Source organism: Malurus melanocephalus, unplaced genomic scaffold (genome assembly GCF_030028575.1).
Source record: "Malurus melanocephalus ecotype Western Australia unplaced genomic scaffold, MMel_1.1 scaffold_292, whole genome shotgun sequence".
NCBI classification, from domain to species: domain Eukaryota; kingdom Metazoa; phylum Chordata; class Aves; order Passeriformes; family Maluridae; genus Malurus; species Malurus melanocephalus.
In genome coordinates this window covers 715976-725096 of record NW_026623524.1, presented here as the reverse complement: position 1 = coordinate 725096, position 9121 = coordinate 715976, and positions in this window count along the sequence as shown.

Below are 9121 nucleotides of genomic sequence, written 5' to 3'. Positions count from 1 at the left end.
AAGATAAGTTTCATGATTTCTCATAGAGCCTAAAATAGTAAAGTATAAGCCCAAATACTGTGCTATAAATCTTAGCTGTCATATCTTCCTTGAAGATAGCTATGGCAAAAGGAGATGCATTTTTTTTTATAGGAATTGATTTTTCTTTTCATTTGTATGTAAAAACTTATACCAGATTGCTTGAGTGATTGAGTAAATCTATACATTTTGCAATACAGACTATACTTAAAAATTACATGCTACAGATTATACCAATGTTTCAGATCATTAAATAAATTTTAACTTCACCGAATACGCTGACTTTTAATGAGATGCTCTCTAATAAACTATTATATACATGGCAGCCACCTCCTTAAATACCTATACTGTGATTTTTCTTACTTCAATGCTACTGAGTGCTGTGGAATGTCGATATCAGAAAATTTAAATATTTTGTGTCTGCCTGATCCTGAGGCTATCCCAGCAAATAACTAGTATCTACAATTCTTATAAAACTCAGACTTGTTAACATTGCTTAGAGTTTATGATATGGAAATTATTAGGTTCTTAGTTTCTCTACTAATACAAAGAGAAATACTTCTCTACTAATACAAAGAGAATATTACTAGATTTATGAATCTAGTAATAACTGATAAGGGACAAAATAAAAATGAACATATTCTACTAAGTTCCAATGGGCACCACATTTGTAAATGACTGAGTGCCAAATTTGATAAAGTTCTTCAGCAACTTAGAGGATGCATTTCACACATGGAGAGAATTCCACCTACAATTCCATGTATCTTTGAATTGTTCTGAAAACCTCTCCCCAGGAACTCTGAAAAGGTGATATATTTCAAACCAGGGCACCTGACAGTATGCATGGCCAAAGTTTCATTTTGAGAGCCTGGAAGACAATTTATGGAATATAGGATGCCCCAATGCCCCAATATGGGGTCACAACTTTGACCCAGTAGTATAACAGTAGCCAAGTATATAGCGCAGGAAAAGATGTCCAATTTTCGTTATCTTAGACTGAATTCCTGCCTTTTTTTTTTTTTTTTTTTTTTTTTTTTTTTTTTTTTTTTTTTTTTTTTTTTTTTTTTTTTTTTTTTTTTTTTTTTTTGGGGAAAGTTCTCTACTGAGCTATATGATCTTGATAAAACCTGAGAAATGTAAGGATTACTATGGTCCAAGAGAAGATGTAACAGGTACCATGCGGCTCCCCGCCCTTGGGAATGAGTTTTGTTAGTTTGTTTCAGACTCATCTATTTGACACAGTCACTCCTCCATGTGAACATGTCATCAAAGATGTGTGGAGCAATACTTCGTCAATATTATGTYTTACGTTACTGCGAAATGAAAACAATCTCCAGTTCTAGCTTCAGTAATACTAGGTAATTCTAGCATGAGTAATCATCACTTCCAAGGTTTCGTTTCTAATGTGAGGTTGTGTATAATTAATTTAGAGTTTTTTCCTATGTTCTACTCACACAGCCTTAATTTGGATATGATAATTCTCCCATCTGTAATTAAACCCTGGAGCTGAAGAGCATAAYGAGTGAAAAATGGGAGAACAGCATCCCTGGGGATATTAAGATTAATCTTTGTTTCTAGCAGATGGTGTAGTCATAGAGTTTGATACTGTAAAACATAATGCTTTACTCTGTCATTTTTAGCAGTGCTTCCAAGTGCTTTGCCCTTTGTCACACCATTGCTCAAAGACACTTAAGTCCTTCTGTTTCACATAGCTCCCCCTGGCAGAATGAGGATGACTGAGGTGGCAAGGAAATAAACCTAGATGCATTTTAAGAGAGCCTGTAAGACTTTGGGAGTAAAGCAAAAAGAAAGCCATACAAATGAGAATGAAGCTGTCAAAATACATTTTTATCAGTCCATGCTGTATTTAAAGTTGATAGCAGACTTTTACTCATACTGCTAGTATTTAACGAGAGCTATGACTGSATGTGGGGGTATTTGCCATTGCAGAGCAACTGCACTTTCATGGTAATGCCTTACCCAGTTCTGGTTGTTACCATCAAAGAAAGTCTCTGAAAGTCTTGCAAGGGGTACAGACATAAGACATGTGACAGAGASCATGACCCAGCATCTGAACGCTGCCTACTGGGGAGAAAGGTGCACACTGAGTAAAGAAAATCCTCATTGCTGAAGGTGCCACCAGCAACAGTGCCTGACTTTGGTCTGCTTCTCAGAAATTCAAACAGAGTGGTTCTTCAATGTCTAATTTCTGTCTGCAGAACCTCCTTCCACAGCTAATGGTCCAAACTGAGGTTTGAGAAAGCTGGGYGTTGGAGAGCTAAGCTCATATACAGCACATGGCTGACCTCCATCTCTGGAAGGAACATCCAGAAGTCATTAAATAACAGAGGGCATCTGACCCTGGGTGCTGTGGGTTGGGCAGTACCAGAGGAACCTGGGGMTGCCCTCTGCCAACAGCAGGTACTTCCAGCTGGCTCCAAACAGCCTGGCAGCCAACAAAACCCAGTTCTTAAATACCTGTTCAGCAAGGTGAAGTTTGAGATGAGTTGCACATCATTTTGTCTTCTTGAGCATTCATGGTGAACCATCAAATTTCATATAGTATTAGTTGTCTGAAAAAGTTATGTTTAGCACTGTAAGAAAAATCTGATTCTCCTGATTAAAGTTTTAGTGTTTCTTTTAAATATTTGTGTTTGAAGGCAAGAATGGTTTTGTTGGATAAATTGCAAGATTTCTTGAGGGTTTTCCTTCTCTGCAAGACTTTGATTAATTTGACTTTCTCAGCTCAGAGAGTCATGTGAGATATATTTTCAGCAGCTGTCCTRGAGCTGTATGGTTTATGAAATGTAAAATTAAACATGTGCATATATTTCAATAAATTAATCAATCAAGTTTTGGTGCATATTTAGTTCCCAAACATTGTTTTATTTATTTTCCTATTAAACTGAGGGGCAAACAGTTTCCAATCTTTATGTGYCTTGAATATCTGAAAACATCAGATCTGTGTTGCAGCTGTGATTATTTCTGCAGGCAAGGTAGCTTTTCAGATACAACTTTTGGAAACAGCAAATATTTATTTGTGAATTTCAGAGAATGATTATGAAAATTAAATTGGGTAATAGTCATTCCATAAGCMCAGCTGAGCCAAGGAAGTTTGCACTCCTCAGTTGCCATCATACTGTTGGYACCTGTTGCAGAGGCAGGATGAATAGAACAGTGTCTATTGCATGTACTTGTGTTGGTGTGCAGACTACAGAGAAGCTCGTTCAGGAACCTGTACTCCAATGCCAAAAAATATGTCATGCTTGATAATCCTTAGGAGGCTGCATAAATCCTATAGGAAAAGGATTAGCCTATTAGAAAACCTATTGGATGGGCAAATAACCCCTATTCCAAGAGAATGAGCCCTAAAATTCAAAGAGGTTCGACAGCAAAATTAAGTAAATAAAAAAATAGAAGATTATTTGTATTTATTTGTGGTGTTCTTATTATTCAAGAGTAACCACAACCAGGGCAGCATTAAAAGAAAACATGAAATAAAGCTAATGAGTTCTGTTTGTTAAGTATTAATATAATTGCAACAGCATGCTCATCTTCTTGTGTGACTAAAACATTTTTCTCTTACACTAGACATGTAATGGGAGGTGCTAAATGGAACTCAGGGTTTGAGTCTGAAGTTAGTTCTTCCAGGCAAGGATAATCATTCTCATCTCAGGAATCATCAAGGTACTGCAAAGATCAGCAATCAGACAGGGCTGCTGCCTTTTTTTCTCAATGCTCTCAGAGTAAAAGCTGTGTCTGAGGAGCTGTGTCTGTGGAAAGCTGCACTCAGATTGTGTTGCTGAGTCCTTTGGGATTACTGAGAACCGATAAAGCCGCCGTTCCTTGAGTCTGGGCCAGTCCTATGGCTTGGGATCTTATTATAAAGGAAATTATAAACGGAAACTGAATGCAACATTTTATTTCAATCAGATGTCTTCCATTTACCCTCTATGTAACTGTTGTGATCCATAAGTGGCATGGAAAAAAGGATACAAATCTSAAGATGAATCCAATACACAAATCAAACAGAAGTGAGAAGAGTTCCTTTTGTCATCATGAAAAAATTAAGTCCAGCAGCACTTTGATATGAGTTGAATGTGGAAAAAAAGGAAGTCTTATGGTTAAATATTTTATACTTTAATATTTTAGAATTATTTTCAGATAAACACCCCTAAATTTAGCTGAAGTTTTCTTAAAAAATAATTGAACTTATTTTGCTCTTCAGCTTTATAGTTAAGTCGTGGTTGGCTTAGATTAAAAATAAGTGACAGCACATAAATATTAAAAAGGAATTTGAAAGGCACCCGCTCTACTAAAGAATGTTGTGTTCCAGAACAGAGTTTTCCTTCATTTCTTTTATACATTATAGCCTTATGAAGTTACTGATTGGTGAAGTAAACATTCCTCTTAGGACTGCAGATACTGCAATGAGAGTAATAACTCAATGAAAAGATACACTTAATTGTGGCAAGGGTCCTCTAGGAAGTAAGTATCCTCTGACATAATAAATAGCAAGAGCTTTAAATGAGCCATTTAAGTTTATAAAGTAAATAACAGTTATTTGCAAAAATTAAATAGGATTGTCTGTGACGAGAATTACAAATTATCTGGAAAATACCATCTGCTGGAGTAGACATGTGGTGGACTTTTAAACATTTGAATGCATCTTAACCTCCTCAAATGCACAAAACTCTTTCCATGCCCACCCTCCTTAAATGAAAAAGAACTTGCCAACCGAAGAGGACCGCATAGACCATAATAATCCAAGGAAACAAGTGTTTTTCTACCACCTCTCCCATCTCCATTTTTGAGAGCWCGTTCTCAGAGAGGGAGAGTTGAGCATGTTGGATACTGACTTCTCAGAGATGGATTCATTATGGAAAAGCTTAGGACTGGTCAGGTGGCATCCCTGAGGTCAGAGKTACCATCTGTGCACGCTTTAGTACCCAAAACATTACAGACACACTGCAGGCATTGCCTCCTGTTAACAAATTACCACAAAGAAGCCTGCATCACCAGGCCCCATACAGTTTTATTGTAGATGGACAAATGAGWTGASAACTTAACTCATAAGCTATCTACAGGCAAAATCTTCAAATTTTAAAGTTTTCCTCCATGAAGGCTTCCAGAAAYGCACTGCGCTGCAAACCTAAAAAAAGGGTAAATAAATTTCAGTGGAGAGGATATGTACMTATGGCAGTTCTTCCAGCTGAATTTTGAAATTTCAAGCTCTTCAKTTTTAAAAGAATAGAGCTAGAAAAGAATGAGGAAAGAAATCAGCTCTAGGGATTACRTGGTCTAGGCCCCTTTGCAGAGTASACTCAGAGTATYTTCTGASATGTTTCCACTCAGATTTTTAATATCTTCTGGGAAGGAGATCACACAATCTCCCTCCAACTGTTTGATCACTCTCAAAAGAAAGAATTATTTTCTCATGTTTAAATTGAATTTCCTGTATTTCAGTTTGTGTTTATTTTTTCTTTTCCATTTACTAGACACCGCTGGGTATCTGTTGTCTTTACACCCTCCCATTTTCAGATATAGGGCTTTTAAAAAACAGTTATCTAAGTTGTTTCCAAAAATATCTAGAGACTTGGTTTACTCTTGTGTAGAACAGTATGTGACTTTTTATGTTTCTGTAAACTGATGAACCAAGAACATAAAAGYTGAGTGATCATTTTATTATTAAACAAATGGCAACAGAAATATAATATTTGAACATTAAAACTTATCTGCATGAAAGTTTTTCATCCATTATTCTTGATGCTAGGCATCTTTAATCCCACTGCCATATTATTATAAGGTCTATGATGGACCATTTATTCCCCCTTACAGATGTAGCACAGGGTACTTCACATTACACTCCCTTTGAACCCTGAACATAAAACCACAGCCCTTCGGCTRGGATAATCGCTCCTATAATGGTTCAACTTCAATTGTTTTAAATTAGTCTTTCATTATTGCAGATTTCAGCACCTTGGTTACAGAGTYGATAAAAATAAAAGTGAGTTTTAAGCAAGTTTAATCTGCCGTGGCTTATTTCCCTGCTACTTCCACATAATTGTTTTCTAAACCCAAGGAGCAGGCATGGATCTTAAGCTAAATCAAAATAAATTCCAGTAAATAAATACTAGAATTATCTGAGCACTTGTGCTGCTTTTGGCTGGGGAGGAGTTAATTTCCTCCTCAGTGGCCAGTGTGGGGCTACGTTTGGGGTTTGTGCTGGAAGCAGAATTGACAGTATAGAGAYATTTCTGCTATTGCTGGGCAGCATTTGCACAGCCCCAAGGCCTTTTCTGCCTCTCAGCCCTCCATCCCCTGCATGGGCTGGGGGTGCACAAGGAGTTGAGAGGGGACACAGTTGGGACAGCTGAGCTCAGTTGGACAAAGGGATAGCCCATCCTATATGGTGTCATGGCAGCATATAAAGCTGAGATAAGAAGGAGGAAGGGGGAATTAATTCCTYGTTTCGCTCATTCTGTTTCACAGAGTTTTAGACCTCTATCTCTTGAATTTCTTCAAGCAGAAACAAGGACAAGGGAAAAATAATTTTAAGCCATCTCTTAGCCATTTTGCTATGAAATTAAAATGAATGCTCAGCAACTGATACCAGTTCTGAGTTCCTGTGTTCCCAGGAATTTAATGGGCAGGGCTGGGCTAGGCTGAKCTGGGCAGCTTCCTGAGATTCTTATGGGCTCAAGCTCATTGTGAAGGTGCTGCTGACAAAGTTACAGCAGTACTCAGGGGCTGCTGTTTATTGCAAATGAAGAWCCTCCCTGCAGCTGAAGGTGCAGCAATCCATTGTGCCAGAGAGACACAAGCTGTTCCAAGTCAAACATTTTTCCAGCTAAATAGGTTATGCTTAGCCTTTCATTCCAAAGCAGGATAATGCTGAGAAAACCCAGTAGTCTAGGGGAGACTTATCTATTACTGATAAATGATCAAGTTCTATCAGACACAGGGTGCTGTAGMTGGGACAAATGCCAAAATCACCACACTGTTTTGTACTTATAAACATCTTTCTTAAGTTCCCCTGTTGGACTTCTTCCACTCCATCAATACCATCTTTGATGAGAAGATGGTATTGATCAGAAGAAATGAAGAAACTCTTTAGGGTGCTTAGGTGTGATTTGGGACATCTAGGTTTCTTTTACTCTGTATATTTCACCTAAGAGGGGGAAGCTTCCTCCAGGCCACCTAAAATCCTTGAGAAGGACARGTTTTTTAAGATTTGTACCTCAGAAAGTGTTGAGAATTGCATTCCATTCTTCTAAGCTGAGTGTCCTTTGAAACAGRTCTACCAATGTTTTGGAAAGAGATCCAGTGTTCTTCTCATATAGSATCAAAGTCAAAGGAAAACACTTCCTTGCCTCTTCAGTTTTACTCAGAGTAGCTGCAATGATTTGATACTTGGAGGTTTTCATTCTAATCATCAAAAATTGTGAAGGACACTTGGGTGCTAAACAAAGAGATGGCAAAGTTTTTTGGTTGGTTTTTTTTTTTTTTTTTTTTTTTTTTTTTAATAGAAACCTCTAAGTCTGCTTCCAGGAACAGAAGTGAAGTATTCAATTTTCAGTATTTTGTTAACAAGGCCATTATGCAATAGTGCAAATGTTAGCTTCGTATCTGTTGTGATTGTTTCAAGAAACTCTGTGAAAAGCCTTCCTAAGCATCAGGAAATATGCTTGGTATTAAAAATGTATGCTTTTTTACTTCTTTGCTCAAATCAAAAGAACAACCTAAACGTGTCCAAGTCATTTAATGGAAAAAAACAAAGATCTTGAGGTCATGATTAGCAAACAAAACATGATTAAGAAAGGAAAATATGCTACTAAAATACAAGATATTCTCAGGGGGTGGAAGGCTAGACTATTTCTGGTAAACAGCTGAAAAGGCTAAACATTGTTTCATAGCCAATGAACAAATTAAGAAACTAAAAGAAAAAAAGTTATTTTAATTAATTTTTGAAAAATAATTTTTATCTAAAATGGATAAAAAAAGAAGCAAGGACCAGTCATTAGATTTTCCTCCAATTYGTCAGAATTCTTCAGTCATCTTCATGTTCACTTCCTCTTTCCATTTACTGAAGTGCTTATGTCTGAAAAAATCAGTATAAACCTCAAATATTAAGGTATAGAACACAAAATAGGGTCTGAGCTGGAAATTAGAATGATGAAACATAATCCTAAATCCTCATTTTGTATCATCATTAACAAGATGTTCCCAATTGTGTGAGTAGGTGTATTAGATGAAATATCTTAACCAAACTGAACAGGAGGTAAATTACAGCTGCAGTTTCCACTACCTTTGGATTTCTTCACTCTCAGTTTAAACTTTTAGACTGCTCTTCAATATTTGTAGTGTTTGTTTAATGCATCATATCCAAAGTCATCTGTAAGAGGAAAAGGAATGGTGGAACAGAAAGAGAATACTGAAGGACTGAATTTTGAAGGATGTGGAGTCAATTGTAAACACATATAGAAACAGAAGGGAAGAGAATTTGAAATAAAACAAGTAGAAATTTGAAAAAGAAAAGAAAAAAAAGAGTGAGCATAGAAGTTTGACTATTGTTCATCTATGTCATTTCCTGATGGAGTAGATTTTGAAGAGCCATTGACTGAATGATTTTGTRTGATTCCTGAAGCAGGATCTGAGTACATGACTTAGCACACTGGTTTTTGCCTCATAAATTCAATTCACTATGGATATTCCATAGTGATGGAATCTTGGATAGCATGGAACCTGAAGCATAACCCTCCTGTTGATATCAGGTAGCTCAGTCTTATGTAAAACTGCAGCAGTTGCTGGTATAAATATTTCCAATAATCAACAGTCTTGGCCTTTAGATACAGCAATAATGCATACTGACATTGTTGTGATTTACTTCTAAAGTTTTCATCACATGTATTATTTGGAACAGATTGTAGTGATAGAAGTTGTCAGTCCTGTTCTGCAATATACCTRTCTTGGGATGAATCGTTATCTCTGTTTAATGGGATAGTTATTCTTGTCTGAAGTATAAGAATGTGAACCAAAAAGTCTTTCTTCAAATTGCAAATTGCATCCCTTCCCTGTTTTGTAAACTGAGAAAGAAACAGGC